Below are 22435 nucleotides of genomic sequence, written 5' to 3' on the forward strand. Positions count from 1 at the left end.
AAACACCCACAAAAACAAATTAAAAAAACTTTTTCATCAGCTAATGAGGGTTGAAGCAGCTTTTAGATGCATTATTTCATCTTAGAAGTGATGCAAAATTGCACAACAGAGAGAAATGGAAAATTAGGTGCAAGAAAATGACATGAACAGTTGGCAAGATTGATTTATCTTCCAAAAAAAAATCAATAAACGTTTTAAATGTTTTATATTTAAGTTATATACCCATTGATGTAGACGGGTTGTTTTTGTTTTAAAATGAGATTGCAAAGTCAAAGTCTATTCTTAGAAGAGCATCATAGAGATTAGAATCCTTTTCTAACACCTTTTTAGACCCCGACAAGCAAAAATCACCAGTACCAAAAAACACAAAACACCAATACTATCTTCTCAAAGTTCTCTTCCCTATCCCATAGACAGATATTTTATTTCATACACTCAACAATCCATTGTGAATTAGACTTCAGTGCAGATTTAAAAACATATTTAGGCACCTATCACTTCTTCATGTGTACTTTTGAATAACCATCTAGTAAATAATTTTCTTTACGCAACAATTTTCTCCTGTGTGAAGTTACAGGAACCATTCTGTACAACTCAGAATACTAAAAACCCCTGTCAAATTTGATTAAGCAGCAGCTTTTTGGAACTAAAGCCTTTTTTTACACAGACATATTAAGATGCTGTAAAGTTCTAACTAAAGTGTATGTATACATGATATATATACTCCATTTATAGTATATACAGACCATTCATCAGCTACGCTACCGAACCTAATTAAATGGCCTTGTTTGCATTTATGTAAAGAAATACGTTTTTGTAGTGCTTTTTCTTTGTTTCCCAAAGGAAAAGTAAGAATAGTACTGTTTATTAACCAGATTAGAAAGAGATGTTAAATAAGTACCTTGGATAATTTGAATAAAAAGTACCTAAAGCTTTACTATTGAGAAGCAAGGGAATAAAAACTGTTCAATTGAATTATCAAGAAGTTACTTTCAAAAATGACAATTACAAACAATTAAACTATTAAGAAGAAATATACAAATTACTGCACAGGGTTGTAGAGATATAGGCATGCAGTGTGCTGCAAATTAAAGTCATTTATTAAGTACAACTGGAAACAATATGTAAGAACAACTGCTTAGTCAACAAGCATGAGTCAAATTATTTGTTGGGGATAAAAAAAATTCAATGGGATAGTTTACAGTGTGGTAGCCAAGTATTTGCTGTTGTCAAAATAGAAAATAATACAAATATGCCCTAAACACAGCCACTAAGTTCATCGTCCCTGAACACTCTTAACTACTTCATCTGCAAGGATAAATGAGGACACACCCAAGAACCCCACCATGTCGATATCAAGAGTTCCCTCCACACTTCTTCTCTGTTCTGTCATTATTAAAAAGGTCAATTACTTATGTTAATGATGGGAAAGAAAGTGCTTTAGACAGAGCAATGATCTGACAGATATTTGAGGGAGAAAAATAAGTTAGCGGATAGTTCAGAGAAGGAAACTGTAGCTGAAGGATATCCTTTCACATGAAGGATATTGCATTAGGGTTTCTGATATGCATCCAGAAGACTTCCATAAAGTCTGCAGCTGCTGGAAAGTTCATCTGGAATTAGGTATAGTTAAACTTGTGAGTTATTTATGTGCAATATGAATGGTTCCTGTTTATCAAGAGAGTTGTATCTCACAAAAGAGCAACAAGATACTATCTTACTTCCCCAGGTACAATTAATACTTGTCTGGTAACTAGGTAAGACTTTCATAGATTGATCAAAAGAAAGGCCTAATCTGGATCAGTGGTAATTTACAGGGAGCTCTACTGCCTCCTTTGGGTTTGCTTTGCCCATTTCACTTCCAGTTTTGGAGGTAACCCCTCTTTTCTTCCCTAATTGGGCTGACAAAGTGGTTTATGCACTACTTCAATTGGTGAGCAGAGCCAGAGACCCACTGAGAAAACAAGGCAGGCAGCGGCATCACAGATGAAAGGGCAGTCCCACCATTCCTGAGCAAGACAAGCAGAGCAGATCTGGAAAGGGAACCAGGCTTAGCCCAGAGTTCAGATCACTAGATAGAGTGATCTGAGAATCAAGCGTCTCGAACAGAGTTTGGACCAGAGTAGGACATAGGCATGTTTGCCCCATAGCTCAGCCAGGATGACCCTCAGGAGCACTGATCACTTGGCTCTCCTTGCAGACACAGTGGTACAGTTAATTTGTCATAGTTTCATTATTTTGTTATTGGACATAACTACGGCAGGTTCCCAGCCGCTGGCAGCTAAGCCATCATATTGAAGGGACGTGTCCTGGGTCCTGACACCAAACCTCAACGTGTCCAACCAAACACTAATGTGTCAGACGAGAAGTATGATGCAAGATCACTATCAGGTGAATGGTGGAGTACTAACAGACTAGCAGTTGAAAGGTTTAAGAAATGGAACAAATCTCAATCCTGCTATACAAAATAGAAATTTTCACACTAATTCTTTTGAGAATAATGTCTAACCTTTTAAAAATCCACACTTTGTCTCATTTTTGTGGTGCTGATAAATGCGCAGGTGTATAATAATACATATTAACAGATTCAACTATGTACTGCTATATCACATAAGTAAACACAGAATACAGCATCACGTAAGAGAATTCCAAATGGAAAGTAAAGCTAAAATTCAGTAGTACAATTATTACAAAATTACTCAGATCCAATATTAGAAAGGAGAAAAGATCATGTAAGTCATTTCCACAAAAGCTCTAGATTTGTCATGCTACAAGAATCATTCGCTGCTTTCCCCTACCATTAAATTCTTCTCAATTCTGTAAGAACTCTGAAGAACTGGATATCTATTGAGAACTTAAGTGGAATTATATATAGCGCGCTTTGTTTCTTTGTTAAAAAAAAAAATACATTTTACAATATAAACTGTAAGTTTGAAGCTTCAAATTCGTATTATCTTCTACTGGCATTTCTTGTCATTGCAAGGGTAACACAGGTAATTCTAAATAGTGAGTAGTACGGTGGTTATCATGGTTAAGCTCTGTAGTTTTTATATTGAATGGTAAATGCTTACATATTTGCAACTAATCCAACAATGGGACTCAGCAGGAATGAATCAGCCATATGGATGTAGGTCTCTGTCTCCTCTGTTTATTTTGCTCTTGTAACCAAATTTTCCCTTTCACAAGTGCTGTATTTTTCCTCTGCATTTTTGAAAAGGAAGTTTATTCTTATCTCCAAAAAGAAACACGATACTCAAGATTATAGATTGCCTATAAACCCAGACTTCAGCTAGAGCTGAGAGGTTTCTCACACATCTCATTTCATTACTAGATGAATGCTTACTTGATTTCAGGCATTCATTATGATTTAGTTTATTTGACCTCCACAAATAACATGCCAAAGCAGTAGACAAATGTCTTTTGAATTAAATCTAATCAGTTCTATTTACAGATGTCACTGCACTGAAATACACATCTTCTGAATACAATAATCCATGAATTTTAAGATCAGCAAAGATATCTTGTCAAGCAAATTGAAGTAATTTAGTTATTTGAATAAATAATGGATACAACATTCCAAATTCAACAGTAAAATATTATTAGAACATTTTTGTGTTGCTCTTTAGCTGTGCCAACATGCAGGTGACAAACTGGGAGTAACATTTACCTCCACACAGGTCATAAATGCTTAGGAACTTAACCCACTTTTACTTTGGTGCATATATATAAATTTAGCTGCTTCACTTTAGATACATAATAGCTGCTTCAAATCACAACAGGAGCTGAATATTGCATTTAAATGCATTAAAATAATTTCCTAACCAAATCAAGCATAAAAGCAGGTGGTACATTTTCAAAACAGTTTATCCACAAAAATACTTTTTATTTAAGGCAAACATTTATAGTCCTGGGAGGTACATGGACTCTAGCATTTGATAATGTTTCACGAAGATGATGAATTAATGATATGACACATTACTCAGATTAAGGACAGGGCCTTCAAATTGCTAGGGCTGCTCTTTTGCAATTGCCTAATTGTCAGGTATCTTTTCAGGATCACGTAACAGAGAACAAATTATATTTTGCCAAACACTACATTTCCATTACATTAGGCAATATTTATGCTACATTTTTTTTATTGCATATCTGCCTTCACAATAGAACTGAAAGTTTTTTGTGGTGTTTTTTTTTTCTTCAATGCTCTGCCTCTGCTGCTTAGATTGATTTGTGAAAGGAGATGGCTTGGCAATCTTGGCAATAAAAGGAGGGGAAGATACTTTTCAAACCTGTCATGGGCATTTCTATGTATTCTGTGGTATTTGAATGGTATGTCCTTTCTGACAAAAAGGCTATTGCCTGCTGTGAAATAGATCAATGGGTGATATTGTGCAGTGATTGCTATTTGTTTAAGAGAAATCTCCCTGACTGACCCACTTCCTGTAATGCATAAAAAATAAATGACAGAAGTAATATTTTTGTTCTTGTTTCACTTTCATTCATCTTATTTGATCAGCACTGAACAAAACTGACATCTCATCAAACCCTAAAGTGTATTTCTACACTGGGTTCATCAGAGGTTGGCATTTAAAACACAGACATTGCAGGAACAAATGTATTTGCCAGCTCTGTCCATCGATGTAAACCTGACCTTTATCCTGTAGATTTATTGACACTGTGTTGCTTTATATCATATTTCATTACTATGTGGAAAACCTGGAAAGTCCTTCCTGTAAAACCACTTTTGATTCTCATCTACAAATTTCTGCATCTATAGTAGATTATCTAAAGACCAAGAAAACCTTAATACGTCTCATGCTTACTTAAAACAAAGTGATTTACCTACACACTTAAAAAATGGCTGTGCATTGCTCAGTTGTACCAGTCCATAAGGATATTATGCAAGAACAACAACATCGCTGAGGGGCATTTTTCTACAGTCTCTCTCACCTCTCCCCAGACCAAACATACTGGCAATTTCTAGGAAAGAGGAATCTAATACTAAAGGTGTTTTAATTAGATTTTATAGGTTCAAAATAATCAGATAAATTCAATGTACAAAATATACTCAAATACTACACTGCTAAAAGAATAATGGATGTGCCTTGCTGTTACGCAGTGTGCTTCTACTTTGTTCCTACAGTCACCTAGGAGATATGTAAGCTCCTCCATACACAGGATATTCTCAAACAACATCTGATTGATAAATAGCCATTTTAACTAAAGATAACAGCTCTGTGACTAAATATTTTGTTCTGTGTGTGGAAATTTTAATGAGAACAAATAAAAATTAACAAAGCTAAATCTGATCATGCTGAAACAACACATTTTCCTAACTAATTGGCTAAATAATGGTTTGCATTTCTGCAGTATGTTCTCTTCCTAAATCCCCTGGAAGCTTTCCAACAAGCCAGAACACAGAAGCACCATGCTGGTGATCCCTATGTGAATCACATCTGTGTTGTCGTTTTCAGCCTTCTAGGCTTGAACATATTGAAACAGTCAATGCTTGGCTTTAAAGCAAATAGGCTGTTTTCCCTAAAAAAGAAAAATCTATTACTTGTGCTAGATTCTCAAATCCTAATATTTACCCTTGTCTGAATGATGGGTAATTGAGCACTAACATAAACTATCTACAGATTTCCTTCAAAATGATTGTTTCTCTTCTTAAAAAGAATTGGAAAGCAAATCATCCTTTAGTTCTCATATTAACTGAGGATGAAAGATTGGAGCTAAGTCCTTGAAGTCAGGGGAAAGACATAGGGCAGGTGGCAGGAAAAAGAGGGAGGGGCATTTCCACTTGTTTGCTTAATCTCTGGATCTGCACCGACATCAGTATCTGAGGTAGCTGTCTGGGATCCCTCTATGGCCACTGGAAATAAATAGGCACTTCCAGAGGATGGGTCATCTGAGATATCTTTAACACCTTCCTTTGGGATGTGACAAACTGATGCACTCCAAATGAGCTTCAGGTGAAGAATCTTACTGGGTCTTTGAATTTCCTGTTATACGAATTTTTGGGATTTAAAACAAAGTTTTTCAAGGGGAAATTTTACAAAATAACAGAAGCAGGAAGGTGCAGATTTATGACGCAAAGATGCAAATTCCTCAGTTACTAAGTTCCTCTAAAACATGAAGATAATTTTCAGCATACATAATTAAGAGTTACTGATTTTATTTCCCTTCATTAATGTTGCCATGCTTTTTATTTGGCAAACACTATCTGAATGAAAACGAAGTCACCTTCAGAAATAAATTGAATTAACAACATTTAACTGATTTTATGGAAAGAAAACATGAAGGACAACTTTAAGAGTTCATACAGAGCCCTCCCATCTGGTAGGAGCAAAGTGGAAGTGCATCCAGTTTTATGAAACCATACTTATTGGCTGGAGATTGTCAGCTTTAAACTGTTCTTTGATTTTCTAAATGTGTTTGGTTTTATTCTTTGAGATTTTTTATTATTTTTTAATCCTAAAAAGAGAACTTTATTTTGCCTGTAAATGGTGCTATACTGCTTTGGAAATTCAGAACAAGTTTTTAAAATGTTCTAGTAGCTATGAAAACATAAAATTCACTTGGAACATTTTTATTCTTTTCAGAACTGCTGTGGATCTGTCATCTACAGTCTCACTTTCCTCATTTGCAAGGACATAAAGATAATAGATACCACTCATTCTAAAACATTCTGGCTATTGGTTATTTAATGCATCACTTCCTAGATTTTTTTTCATCATAAAATGCTTATCGAGATAAATTACTATTTATTACTATTATTGTTATCTTAGCAGTAGTGAATGAAGTTCATTTAAAATTAAGACTTCCATAATACTTCATTAAAATTGAAGTACAGTACCTTACTGAAGGCAGCGATTCCTGGATTATACTCTCTGTAACTAATTAGACTGTCTCATCTATAGAGCAACATTTTAAGTGATGAAAAAAGACAGTGTAGAAAAGATAAATTAGACGACCTGACTACTCATCTCTAGACTGATTTGCATCTTCCTTTTGGCCTTTATAGACTAGCAAGGAAGTGCTGGAAGTGCTGCCTAGAAAATGTGATCGCCGCCAAAAAGATACAGATGAGGAGGAAATGGGAATAAGGAATTTGACTGCTTTAGTTGATCAATGAAAGCAGAAAAACAGATTCCTTGTTTCATAGTTCAAATATCCCCATCAAGGGAAAAAAAAAAAGATTATACAGACATGACATACACATAAAAGAAACACGATCTGCAAAAATATTTCTCCACCATCTCTATTTACAAATAGAAGATCTTTGAACCCTTCTGCTTAATCTGATGACTATCATTCAAATTTTACTGACTCACAAATTCTATGAGTAACTTCAAGACCAATTTTAATGCAAAATTCTCATAAAGGCTCAGCCAATCAGATGTATACATGTCTATGGTCTTTTAAAATAAAAGACTATTAAACAGTGAAATGAGTTCAAATGAAAACAGTATTGTCAGTTGAGACTGCTGGAATATCCCTGAAATTGATATTTTCCTTATCTTATATGAATATACTATCTTGACACCACTATCCCTGTGTTTACTGCAGAATAGAACTGCCTATAGAAGCAGTTCACATTAGTTTCTTCAACTATCTAGAACAGTATGAGCAACTTCTATTCAATCTAGTGATAAAATTCTTTGCCTGTACTAATCTTTTCTACTAAATGTACATCTTAAAATATGCTTGCAAGTACAAATTCACATTATTTAGGCAAGAGAATCAGACTGGTAAATATTCTGTGTTTAGCATTAGAGTATCAAGTATTTCAGGCTGTTTTTAAAAAACATTTTTCAAGTGTATCAGAAAGAGAAAGACACTGTATCTTGTGTCTTGCCTGCTCAGGCCTGTATGGATTTTTGTAACTATAACAGAGGGTTTTCAACTACTTGCTTGCACAGTCTAAAAACATAGCTGGCAAATAGCAGTTACTGAATCTCCAGCTGCTTTTGAATAATCAAAAAACAGGGATTATAGTTACACTCAGGTGAAAACTACCTGAAATGATATTTAGTTTTAGAAACTTCACAGTGTTCACAGTACTTCAGCTCTAGTTTATAGTTGCAACTATGAAAATCATTAATAATCACCAGTAATTGTATCAAGATAAACACCGTCAGCATTGGAAAAATATGGTTTTTGCAGATCACCCTGGATACACACAGTTTTGGTTTTTTTTTTTTACTACCAGGATGACATTTTCTTCATCAGCTACATATGCTTTACTGAAGACAGAACTGGATTCAGCAACAGTAATGTTAAAACAGACTTTCACCTGTCAGCTTTATCCCAAATATTTAAGTTCTATCTGGTTGTCTGCTATCTTGCTCTTCAGGACATAACACGTTCAAGGTATACTCCATAAACAGCTTAGCAATGATTCCTTGCTTTGGGATCAAGAGTGAAACATTTGCAGATGCTGTTTTAAATCCTGGCTCAGTTAATAAGGAAGGGTTGGGAGAAGCAGTTTTTATGCACTTCTGACAAATTGCTTGACTAAGCACACTTTTTGTACTGCCTGCAGATGTTTATCCGATTCACAGATTCATGGAATTTGACAGAGATTACACTGACATCTCCATATATATAGTTGATATATGCAAATACAATTAATTTACTAAATATAAGCCACATCAGGGCAGTAATTACTAAATTGTGTAATGTTTCCAGATATAATTCCAATGATATTTATCTGAGTCCTTCAGATTACATTTTTTCTAAATGTTCTGTACCATTGTCCCTTCTTTTCTTAAAAAGGCAAAACTTCAAAGGTTTCCTTAACTCTTTCTTATTGCAAGAGTTACGATGTTATAATCAGAGTAACAGTATAGAATTAGTACATAGTAATAATGTAAAAGAGGAAATAGGTCCTGTTGAAGTAACAGCATAACTTCTGTTTAATGAATGTTTACCTTCTGAGATCTTGGAGAAATATTTGCTGACAGCACTAATGCATCTCTTTTATGAAGCTTGGTTTATAGTCAAGCAGCTTTTTTGCTTCTTGTTCATGCTTTAGCTGAATAATTCCTCAGGTGGAGATGTTCACCATGAAGCATACGTACATACACAAGCAGACAATAGCACCACAGAACGTCAAAGATAAAAGCAACCTTTTTAAACACAAGAATGTTTGCAATCTAATATAGTTTTGTCCACTTACCTTGACACAACCAAATTTTCTTTTGTGGAAAACCTGCAGTTCCAAGACACAGAACAATACTGAGAGCTAGAAAGTAGAACAAGAAGAAAGAAGAATCACTGATGGTAGGAAACAATTATAATCTCAAGAAAGGAGTACAGTAAAAAACTGCAGCACTTCTCATAGAAAACTATTTCAGTATGTTACTAGGAAATAAGATAGATCTGGTCCCCCAGTTGACACTGCATTAAGCAGAAAGAAGTAAACAGTTAAGAGGCTGGTTTGCCTTCAAAGCGGAGCAAATTCTGGATGATTCAAAGTCCTGGACTGATCCAACTGTTGTAACACAGGTCAACTGAAAAGATTTAATCACTAAAAAAAAATCCACTTAAGCTCAAAAATTAAATATACATATGCAAATTTTATTCCTCTTATATTTTGCAAATATATTGTAATATGGTTTATTAAGATACGTACAGCTGTTAAAACTGCTGTATCTCCTGCCTTTTCTACTACTGAAGCAATTTTTTTTTTCCCCTGTATCTGAGGGATCAATGATAAGCATCCCTAAGTGTCTGAAGGACATAAATATCAAGAACAGGAAAAAACTGTTTTATGTGGCCCAAGGGGGAGGAAAAATGGAATGAAACTGAGCAAAGGCAGAACTTGGAAAGAACATGCTAATAAATAGATGTATCTGCCCATTGAATAATCTTCTAAAGGAGTTCCCTCAAATCCTGTAATCTGAAGTATTTGAAAATACAAAAAAAAAACCCAACTCTCAGAATTTTGCTGGGAAAAAACCCACTTTGATATGGACACATAAAAAAAATGAGTGAGCAAATCTTGCTTCCTGATAACTATTTTTTATTCTGTGAATTCTTCTTCTATTTTCTGGGTAACAATGGATTTTTATATATTTAATTGTTGTATTGTTTTCCTACCACTTCCATCCTCTGCTCACTTTCATTCTGACGTTTTTCACTTTACTGCACCAGAGTTACAGAGTTTTTGTGAGGAAAAGTTAAAATGTATTTGTACCCAAACTCAAGCACAGTCTGTCTGGAATTGATTCAGTGCAAGAGATCAGGACCAGGGATCAGGAAAAGCTTGTTTATTATTTATTTCACTAAGTATCCCATTCACACAAATTGTTTAATTTTTTTTTATTTTTTTTTTTTTGGATTTAAGCTCAAGGAATCTGTCACAAGCAAAGGAGTCCACGAATGACACTTATAGCAAAGGTAAGAGATGTTTCTAAGTGGAAAAAAGAAGGCAGCTGCTCATCTGGAATTCTCTCCTTTTGCCTCCAGAAAACCTACTCTTCTCTCCTCTCCAGATGCTCATACAGAGAATTACTGATGTTGTACTAAAATGCTCTAAAAGACCTCAAAAACATCACTCCCTGTAAACAGCCAGTAATACCCCAATAAATAAAAAGCTTGGCACTATTTTGCACAAAAGGAACTCTATAGTTACAACCAATACTATCAATAAACTACATCATAGTCAGAAAGGGAGAAAATGAATGTCAATATAGTAATTACAAAATAAACTACAATTCAAAGTAAAAAGTTCTAGAAGAAAACGTAAGGTTGGAGAACACATTCTTGTGGTCGTGAGTTTCTTCTTGTCCTTAGCCAATGAAAAAAGCTATTTATCACATTTTAGTCAGATCATCTGAGTTCTTCATTTTGGGATACATATCCTTGTTTATATTTATATGAGTTACTTGGATATACCCAAGCTGTGTTTTACCATTTTGTAAGTTCAATTTCCAGTGACCTTTTCTAAAAATACATATAAATTATGCAAATATATGCAGATTTTTGTCCAAAAGATAAAATGAAAAGCTCATTAAAAGGGAAAGATCTGCATGACCAGATTTTAAAGTCTTACATGAAGGTGCATTCATACCATAAACTTAAAATTAATGATTTTAAACTGCACAGCCACATGCATAAAATGAGTATTTCTGTATGGAAAAGCTATGCACAAATATAGAAGTAGTATTCAGGCACAGCTGTAATAGATTGGTGTGCTTTTTTAAATTGTACATAAAAGGACATAATGCCCAAATAGTTCTGGAAAACCCAAAGGATTCAACAGCCAACCTGAACAGAATCAATTCACTAAGCTGATGGTAAAACCTAACATGGAGCTAAAGTTATGTTCAATATGTAGTTTGAAAGATACAAATTATCATATTTATTGAAATTGAATTGTAAAATATTATTGTCCATGTTTTCATGTCTGAATTGAATGATTCTTTTCTAAGCAAGTGTAAAGTATACAGAAAAATCTCAGTCTGGACTCTTTCTGTGCAATGGTTAATGACTAAAACAGTGAAATATACATGAAAATGTTTGGTTTTCTTTTTCAGTATAAAAAGCAGAAATACTGTGGATCAAATATAAACAGTAGAATGAGGAAGTACAGGAATAGCAAAAGCACAGAAAGATTCAATGATTTATTTACTCAAGAGCATATAGTGGGTCAGCATCAAAGAAAACAACATGTGTGCAAGCAGTTTTACAACCATTTCTCTGCATTACAAACCAGCTGTATATATGCATAATTTTAATGCAAAGGCTAAGGAACTAAATCACGACAGTATTTCACATTTCCCTGGGATGCATTAACTTTAGTTCAGACCTTTCCAACACTGTTATTCTGCTTCTTGTCAGGAAAGACACTCAAAAGTGTCTCCCCACTGCTCTGAGTTGGCAAAGAGCTCTGTAGCTACGCAGAGACAGACGTTAAAAACAGTTGTGATATGGAGGGAGAAATCTGGAGGATGGCTGTAGTTGGAAGAACAAGTTAATGTGCTCTGGGGACTAGCTTCAATCACAGTAAGAAAGATAACGCCCACTCAAGTGTGATGAAGCATTCAGCATTTCCCCTACAACAGACAACAGACAGGAGACCGTGTGAAAGGCAGCAGCTGTCCTGCTTGCAGCATTACTACACAAGGGCCAGATTCTCACTGCCCAGCCCAGAAGAAGTCTGTGCTGACCCAAGACAGCACAGCAAAAATTATTCATGAATGCTGTCTAGCAAAGAGGAGAGTCCAATATATCAGCAAAAATGACGAGAAAGAAAAAGCTGACAAAGAAAGAAAACACAACAGGGACTTCCAATCTATTTAACTAATTGAAGGAAAGAAGTGATTTCTCAATGAAAAGAATGAAAAGCAGTCATAATTGTAGAGCTACTGCTCTGGCCCTTCAAAAATAAACTAAACTGTACAAAGACCATTTCATCAGTATTTTAGGAGTTGATGTAGACAAGTTTCTCCTTCTAAAGGACTAAATTTACTGAACTAGTGTAAGAAAAGCTCCTGTAAAATAACACGTTGTATGTTACCACACCAGAACAGGGAATTGTCTGCTATCATCATCTTTGATTAGAAATCAAGAAGGAAAAACAGCTTTTCAGTGTGCAGTGATAAAGATTAAAACAGCAGTAAGCTGTAAGCAACTATTAAGGAGTCAAAGTCCAATGTATTTACCAGTTTCTAACAGTTTAACCCAAATAGTGTAGAGGAGTAACAATAAGAAAACAAATTTCTAAGTGCTGGATTACATACATTTTAGGCTATCCAAATTCCTACAATCTTAGGCCCGTTTTATTAATACAGTAATACAGGTATGTGAGTGCTGGAGTTTGAAGTAGCTAACACAAAAATCAAAACTACCAATGTCTAGAATGGGAGCTCTCTAATGTCAGACTCATTAAAAATAAATAAATAAAGTGAATAAAATTATCACAATCCAATCTCTGAAGTCCCCTGACAAACGTAGCACTGAATGGATACAATTCATTAAAACCTAATTACCAAGAAATCAATAGTGCAATTTAGCCCAAACCAAAACTCATTGTAATGCACTGAACATTTGAAAACCCAGGTCATTATAAACAGGGCTTAAGTGACATTGTATATTACATAGTAGAGTGTCTCTGTACAGCAATTAGCACAGGCTGCCTGACTTTACTCATCAAGGATATTACTATATGCAGTCTTAGTAGTAGTGCATCTGTAAGCACCCACTCTCAAAGATGCAACATAAAAAGAAACAACCTTGCTAACAATAGTCATTAAATCCAATTCAAAAGAGAAATCAACTACCCATAATCCCAAATACATACCCCTCAAAATTCACTTTTGTTATGAGTGTCCGAGGAACTGAACAGGCATACTTTTCTTTTAGCTATATATATGTAAATCCACTGACACCTCTGACAATAAGTAAAAAAAAAGTACAGTCTGGCCTATAATCACAGTTTTCAGTATTGATAAAATCTTAATTAAACACAATGGAAGAGTAACTGAAGATTATTTTTCTCCTACAGATACCTATAGAAGTCTCTGAAATCATATACTCTGGCTTCTCATTCTCCCATAATGCTTGGGTATCATTTTAATCCATATGACCTTCTCTCAAAGTAAAAGAACTGATGCATCATTTGAAGCCACACAATAAATTGTATACATTATCTTACTCCTCAATATTTTGAACAGACAGGTGTATCCTCTGGTCAGTCAACTTCAATTAATGATGACCATTCCCCATTGAAGCTTCCTATCTATCAACAACACAGCAAGGAACCACAATGATTAAAATTAATCACTGAAAACTAATGGTCAAAAATCATTACTGGATCCTCCTGGCTTTAAAAGCTGAAAGGGAATCACTTAGATCATGTGGATCTAAGTACAGCAAATAGACAATTCCATCTCGCCATATCATTCTCCTACACTACTGAGTGGAATGGCTATTTTTATTTTCTGAGCCGGAGGTATAAACATAAGATTCACTACAGGTGAGTCCTTCAAGTATTACGAATCTGCTCTGCCAATGTACTCCAGTGGTGCAAGTAATAATGTGAGTTGGTTTAGGAATCAGCACGCTGTCCACCATCTAATTCTGTAGGAGAAGAGTAAATTCCCGGAATTTAATGGGTGGGAAATCTGTGTAACTAAAAAAAGAAGGCATTTGTACAGAGGGCCTTACAGGTGTATGAATCCTGAAAAATGAAAATAAAACTGAGATTAGCTTACACAGAGAAATGAAAAGAAGAATGGCCTAGGGTGTTAATGAAGAACTCAGGAGACATGGATTCAGTTTCAAAATGTTTCATGACTCAGATGCTGCAGTACACAGAAGTTTATGCTAATGATGCTTTTGGGAGCACTGCTACACAGTGCAGTACAGGGTGAGGATACAAGATCTGTCCCATCAGCACTACTTAGGCAATCCCAGCTTTGAGTTGTGTTTCATCTGCATGTATGGACACTCCTGAGAGACTTGTTTATTAACCCAGACACAGTGTCACCACACGTGCCAATCCCAGTTCTCATCTTAGTATGGTCTTCGCTATTTGGAGCACCTCTGCATTCCTAGGGCTGTATTCCTCTAATCTCTAGAACGAATTCAAATAATAACAGAATCACAGAATCATTAATGATTGGAAAATGCCTCTAAGATCACCTAGTCCAACTGTCAACCCCTGGCATATTCTGGCCATGCATGTAGTGATACTAGTAAAGGCTGCACAAGTTGGCTGACATTCATGTACATTTCTATTAAATTTTACTAACTTAACTGGTGACGTACACTAACAAAAAAGTAAAAAAAAATCCCAAACAGGACACCACAGACCATCACCAATGAAACAAAATCTTTAAAAACGCTTTAACTAGTCTGTATCCTAAGCATGCTTCATTATCCAGTTAGAGCTGAGAGCTTAAATAACCTCTAATAAGGAGCAATGAGGATCTAAAAATGATGTATGGTGACAATGTGTTAAAAAGGTAACAAAACATTCCTGCACTAGCTGTAACTGCAATGAAAATAGCATATAAACTAATAAGCTAAACATTGAAAGAGAGGACTTACAAGGGCAGAGATAACAAAAACAGTATTAAAGGATAACTCAATAATGTCATTTAGACTTCAAAGAAGGTCAACTCCTTCAATAATTCCTGATAAGTACTTACAAGCAGTTTTTATGGCATTACACCGTCTAGAGCAGTAGAAAGTGTTATCTTTGTATCAGGAGATACATTTTAGTGGCACACCAAGACTACTGAGAGAGATGTTATATCCAGCCAGGCTGGTTTGGTAGCAAGGTTAGAAATGTTCTGCATATATAGGCAAAAGTAAATTGAGAATAATGTCTTTTTCTCATACATGCAATTAATTTTTATGATTTTTTTTTTTTTTTGTATGCACTAAACTGATACTGGGCTGAAGGACTCATGTTGTCCTTGGGCTACCATTCAAGATCATAGACACCAGCACAATTTCATTTGAACTGTTATCTTGAGATTTCTGGCACTCATCAACTTTTTTCTACCTTGGGTGCCATCCGACCTGCATACAGAAACCGGGCTTGCGTTTATCCTTCCAGTCTGGACCAAATATTCATATCATCAAGATGAAAGTTGAAATTCAAGAGCATTTTATGGATTCAGATCAAAGCCTTTCCTTTCGTGGAAATTATCAGTATGTATGAAGGCCCTACAAGTTTTCTACAGTAAGAGAGAACACAAAAACATAAGCCATAGATCGGTCTATAGGCAGGAGCAACACTGACAGCAGCATGTGTGTGGCTTCCCCACTCTCACAGTCTCATGAAAACAGCACGTGCTACACTGGGTAGTAAAATGAGAAAGCCACGTTCCTCTCAGCTCTTCTTCAACTACACACATCTTTTTTCTCAGCGATGTTTGCGTAATTCCCACTGGACTGACTTCCAGTCACGTATGGTAGCGGCCCGCATTATCATGGTACAAAGAAGTCACTAGATGCATATTAATTTATTTTGATATACAACACAGACTGCCTTGTGTTTGAAGAAAATAAGTTGTGTGGTTAAGTTGCTAGTTGCAATAATAGTGTTTCCCTGTTGCTCTAAGAGCAACACCAAAGGCACAATTTATTCTTTGGTTTTACAGTGTTTGGCTGACATTTTGGAAACAAAATTGCTCACATCTTGCCTGACCATTTCTGCTTAAGAACTTTCCAAGGTAAATTAAATGAAATATCTTAAGTGTAGAAAGACTATTTGGTTTAATTCATTAGGTTCTCTTCCTGTCTACAAAGCCCCCACACATGCTGCAATTCAGCACAAGCTAAGCTCTAATGAGAAATTCACAATATAAACATCGTTTTTAAAATCTCAGCCTATTATTTAAAATATGAAGTAGCCTTTTGTATTTGCACAAACATCCATCTCTTAGCCCATACAACCTCATAAAACAATTTCAATTTGAAAGTAAAAAAAATGTTCCATCTTTCTTTTGAATTCTTGCAGAGAATTTGCAAAAGATGTACAATGGAATAAGTCTAAAACAATTTCTATAACATGAAGTTAGCTGGAGAATAGGGAGAAGTGTAGAAGCCATCACTTAGGTTTCAAAATGTTCCCAGGGAAGAATGCTCTAGTGTTTCCCATGTGGGAAACCAGAGAGAGGAACAGAAACCAAGTAGCCCATGCCCCAACAGAACAAGGAGCTGACAGAAAAGTACCAGTGAATTCCTACATCTAAACATAATGCTTGTTCATACAAGCTATATCAGACATTAATGCCTAACCTGCAAAATTAATCATGAAAAACAATGAATTAAAAAACAAACAAATAAAACTAACCAGGTAGAATATAATGAAAAGGCTAATTACATTTTGTGAGCTATTAATATACCCAAAATGCAGAATTATTCCCAAAATATAGATCCTACATGTTTACATACAAGCAAATCTAGAGTGAACGTGGTGCTAAGGTATTAGTGCTTGAAGAAAAATAATCAGCAGTTCTTTGAGTTTTTTCTTTGATAAAACAATAAGCTCTTCAATCTATCAGCAAGGCTCCACTAGGTTTTTATTTAGAGTTTTGAAATTTCAAGGTTACATTGTAGAGGTTAGAAAATTCTGTTTTAACATAAACAGAATTTATTATTTTTAAACAAAACATTAATAAAAAGCTTATTTAGAGACAATCTGATGTTCTTAAATGACTTATTACAGAATAAAAGTTAATAGTGCAAATAGGATTTCAGCCCAGAGCATATCCTTAAAGGATGATTCAATGATAAGCCACAGAATAGAGCAGAAAATAATCGCTCATGTTGCCAAAGGGACCTTGGTAAGAATATGCTTCTCCTGAGGAGTCTTTTAGAAGATGACGCTGGCCACAAGGGATTTCAGCAGAGAACATTTTTTGGCTCAGAGAATATATCCGGATGTGGCTGCACCACTAAAACAGCCAATGCTAGCTCCTCTGCATTGCTTCACTGCACTGATCAAGTTATTCAGAATACCCAGCAGCTGGCAATTACCCAGAGGGTGTTGGGATTTTGTAAGTACCAGCTTATAAGCACACAGCCTTCCCTGGCAAAATGAAGAAATGGAAGCAGAAAAATTCAAAGGCTGCTATTAGATCCAGGCCTGTAACACAAAGGTATTCTTTCTGTCTGAATCCAAGGAATTTGCAAGTTTAGGTCCTATAACCATCTTTCCTTCTACTCTTACTCATCCATCTTTTCATTTTCCTTCTGTTTCCTCAGTGTTTCACTTTTTCCTCTTTATTTCCACAGGCTCAGACCATTTGCTTCAGACACAATAATTCTTAAGAACCGAGGGGAGACAGACACTAAAGTGACGTTTCATGAAAAACAAAAAGATAATAATACATGTTTTAAGTAGGCTTTCGTGTTAAATCTGTTTAACGTCCCATTACAGGATTACTTGAAAACATTTCCTCCGTATTTAAGCAGTGCTTGAAGTGTTTTGGCATGTAACATAATTAGTTATGGTTAAAAAAATAACAACAATGTGCTTTGGAAAGAAAAGAAATACTGTAGAAAAAAATCTTATCAGAAGAAAATCATATGACACATAGAGGAACAAAAGATAGACTACAGTTTATAACACTGTCAATTAATACAGTAAGATGTAAAACACTAATAAAATCAGACAATATAACGTACAGCACAGTGACTACAACCTCAGTCTTCTTCACAACTTCAGAAGATCTCTCTGCAGCAATGGTGTTATATCTATGTATTACTAAATGAGGATTCATTTTTGGTTAAATTATGAAGATGCTTTCCAATTCAATTGAAACAAAACAAAATCTAATTAAGCTTGATGGCTTCTGCTTTCCAAGGCAGGTATTGTTATATGTGCAATGGTAACTGTATGATAATGCCTCTTTCATCTGAGGACAAAATGTATTTTCATAAAGGTCAGCTTCTGCCATGAATATATTTTAATTTGCTAGAGTTTTGAGGATGACAAACATCTCACTTGGAAAAAAACACTTTTAAGAACCAATATTGACAGTACGTCTCCGTTTCTCATCGGAAAGTGTTTTCTATATTTATTTTAAGTTACATATAGATTATGTTTTGAACAAAAAGTAGGAGTTTGATTTTTTTTTTTAAAATCTCAGCTTTAAGGCAAGATCCTATCTCCGACTGCTGGGTCTGCAGCCTCTCCTTAGAGTGCCTTTAGAAGGGGCCATACTTTGAAAAAAATGTTTATATTATTAAGGGTGAGGTAAGATGGAGCATGGGCTACAGTTCAGCCAAGTACCCAAGAACCAAATGTTAAAGCATCTATTTTGACCCAAGCTTCATCATGTTCCAAATCCTCAGTAGATTAAATGCCAATTCATTTCTAGTAATCCAATTACCAATTACACTTTTGTCACTCCGGAAATATTTCAGAAATGATTAGCCTTCAAGTTTCTGATAGCAAGTTTAATAATCTCTTTCATATAAAAACTGAAGAGCTGACAGATTCCTGAATAACTACAATTTGCTAATCATTATTTAAAGTGCAATGATTATTTAATAATAATAATGAATGCATATACTATTCCTCAAAATTTAAGTCTGTAAGGAAGACTTCTCTGAAAATATGGTACAGGGAATAGTTTATTTTTTCTTAATTAGCAACCAGCTCTCTCTAAGATTATTCTGCAGCTAATCATCCTGCTGCCAGCAGCAAAATAAAACAGACTCCCCTGAAGTAAGTTTGTCTTGGTAAGATTTCAAGATAACAGATTGTGACATAAACCTCCTCAGGTTCATGCATTTCCACTGTTATGCCATTTTAAATAAACACTTCTGTTAAAATGTTTATCCACTAACATACAAAGAACATTTTCATCACAAGCACAAACACTGTTTTTAAATAGATGAAGGAAATGGCAGTATATGCACTAGAATCCCAGAGTCTACAATTTCTTGATATTAAAAGTAAGCCTCCAAAAACTTCTGAACGGCTGAAAAAGACACTGTCCTCTGCTTTAATGAAGTGCCTTTGAATTCTGGATAGCTACTAATACTCCTAGTGAATAGTCTTCCCACTTCTAACGAAAACAAAACAGTAGTAGTAGTAGTTTTAAGCACATCACAGCTTAAAACTCTACCTCTACCTAAAACTCTACTCTACTAACACTTACTCATTACCTATAATTCACTCATTGAGTCATTCTCTCCCTGAAAACTAGAAATAATATCATATGCACTTGCAATATTATTTTCACACCTGTGATGAGAGAAACTTGTTGTTTTCACACTCTGAAGAAACCACCAACTGTCAAGACCCTGGAGCCAGCACTTTAATAGTCACAACTGATTCCTACTGGCAACAATCACTAGAAAAATGAACAATGAAACAGATGTCTCTGAATGCACCGAGACATAGATCCTAACATTCATATTCTCACAGATGCCTTTAAAAATTGCAACCTCACCCATGGATTGCTCAAGAACAGCCCCGTTCAGCTACATCTGTTTCTGTGAGATTCTTGAACTGACACAAATATTCATATAGTTTTTTAGATTTTTTGGTGTTTTTTTTTTGTTGTTTTTTTTCATTTGTTTTGTTTTACTATCTGTATTCCTAAGCATTTCATGTAATCCTTTAAGATAGCATCACACTTATAAGCCTTATTTCAATATATACTTTTCTACATTAAAGCAAACATTAGTTTCTCCAATTGTTTGTTTAAAAAGTCAGGTGTCAGGAGTACCCTGAGAGAAAGTTTAGTATGAGAATGTGTTTCTTACCTGAGAAAAAATTCATACCATCTAGGTAGGGCCCAGCGCTGAAGTGAAGAGCTTAAAACTTACTTTATAGTCAATGAAAACAGCAGGCTTTCAGGTAATAATTCAGGGATACAAAATATGATCTCTAAAATTGGCTGAATGCTTCCAATCCTGTTTCTAGGATCTAGAAGTATGGTTTAGGTGTTTTGAGACTCATATAAAGCAAAGATAAAGCTCAACAGTTGAGAATGAGACAGAAGGAGCATTTTAACAAAACAAATAGATGTCCAGAGCTAACCAACTAATATGAAGGGAAGAAAAATCTGTAATCCCAATCTGTCTTCCTGTGTGGTTTGCTTTTCTGCCCAGTACAAATGCTGAGTCTAGAATCCCCAAAAGGCCAAGGAAGGCATTAGTGCCAATCACTTTTCTTACCAGGTTTATAGCTCCAGATAAGCAGCTCTCTGGATCTTGAATTTTCTAAGTGACCATCATATCTAGAATCATTACTAAGGTAACTGCAGCAGATGTTCAGTTTGCAGAAATTCTTAATTACTGGATGACAGAATGGAAAAGAATAAACCAAACAAACCCAGAAAACAAAAAGGGCAAAACAAAACAGAGAAAATGGCCTTGCTATACATATTTAATGAATCAGTAAAAATATCCTGCACAAAGGCTTAGAGAGTTAACTGAAAATGTGTGTATGATAAATGGATATAATACTGTCTATGTAATGGGCTTCCTATTTAAATTTTGCGAGGATTTAATCAGTTGGGCACAGCTGTGCAAGACGCACCATAAACTACGTTGAAAAATATGTAGACATGTACATTTATCTGCTACAAATTAAGCTCACTTAGAGGTGGTCTTAATGGACCATGTAGCAATCATTACAAGCATAAATTTTAAACTGTCTGTTTCCAGTGAATTTGCTTTGAAAAAAATTAACGCTCATCCTTAGTGGAGCACAGTAATAAATGGAAATACCCTTAATCTGTTAAGCACTAATAACCTAGCAATTATTCATTATGAACCCCATGCTGTATAATGTATGTCTGTTTCACTTTTATTAGTGATTCTTTACTTAATTTGTAAAGGTATAATTTTTATTCCAACAAACACCTGGTAATAACATGACGTTTTAAGTGATATGCCATTACATTTACAGAATGACCTGCCTGCTTGGTTTATTATGAGATTTTGTACAGTACAGGACTACTAAGGATAATAATAGAATAGAATGATTTATGAGTTTCAGATTTTGCACTTCTACAAAAGGCAGCAACACCCACCTTAGAGATCAAAAAGCTATGACTTGATTACAGTGCAACATATAAATAACCTATACATTTTTTAACACAGGAAATGAGTAACACTGCAATCAAAGTGAATCAGTGACCCAATTGGCACAGTCTAGGAGGTTGCAGCAGTTGTACGTTCCCCTACAGAAGTAGTCACTTGAATGCAGTGGTATGCTGGTGTATCTGATACTGGACTATCACTGGTTTTCCAGAGATGAAAAAGGAGACCATCCCCATTCACTGAAGGGCCTTTTCTCCCCAGACAGCAGTGTTGCCCAGAGTAAAAAATTTTCAAACCACAAAGGAGGAAATCCGTGTTTTTCAGTAACTTCTGCTGGCTTACCTCTTTTCTGCCCTCCACCGGTTAGAAAGGACATTATGCACTCTAAAAGAGCAGGTGAACCCATCAAGCTTTTTCTATAAAATACAAAGGAACGTGGAAGTTACAAATCAAGTGCTCAAAGCAGCAACAGGGCAAGTTATTGTTGTGGATAACTGACCTGCCTCAGCCCCATTCACAGCTATAGAAATTTTGCCATTCAGCACCTTCAAGAACACTTCCTTTCAACCTGTTTTCAGGAACATTACATAACATTATATTTATCTTAGGTGGAGCAAATAAAGCCATATAATAGGGTACCTAATTCTTTTCTTCACAGAAAGTTGCTTGCTAGTTTCTTTGCCAATTTAACTGTTCGAATCACAGCTTTCCAGCACCCGTCTCCGCTTTGCCTTTAACGTATTTGCCAAATTCTCCAACCAGCTTTAATCCAAACTCAAGAGGACAAACTTGGACATTTTCTGCTATTGCCTTCTCAAAAGCAAGGAGCTGCTAGCTCTCTGCACTTAAACTATTCCCTCACTGGTACTCCTAGCAAGAGAAGCAGTCTGATCATAACACAAAAAGAGAG

General features: G+C 35.3%; 1 long non-coding RNA gene across 1 annotated transcript; it reads right to left on the reverse strand.

Moving 5' to 3' along the window:
* Positions 1-4188: 4188 nt before the first annotated feature.
* Positions 4189-21942, reverse strand: LOC109369779. The gene is made up of 3 exons (XR_002119247.1): positions 21868-21942; positions 9179-9244; positions 4189-5999 (listed from the first exon to the last, which is right to left on the reverse strand). It is a non-coding gene; the product is annotated as an uncharacterized LOC109369779 (long non-coding RNA).
* Between the last annotated feature and the right edge of the window lie 493 nt (positions 21943-22435).

Source organism: Meleagris gallopavo, chromosome 13 (assembly GCF_000146605.3).
Source record: "Meleagris gallopavo isolate NT-WF06-2002-E0010 breed Aviagen turkey brand Nicholas breeding stock chromosome 13, Turkey_5.1, whole genome shotgun sequence".
Classification (NCBI taxonomy): Eukaryota; Metazoa; Chordata; class Aves; order Galliformes; family Phasianidae; genus Meleagris; species Meleagris gallopavo.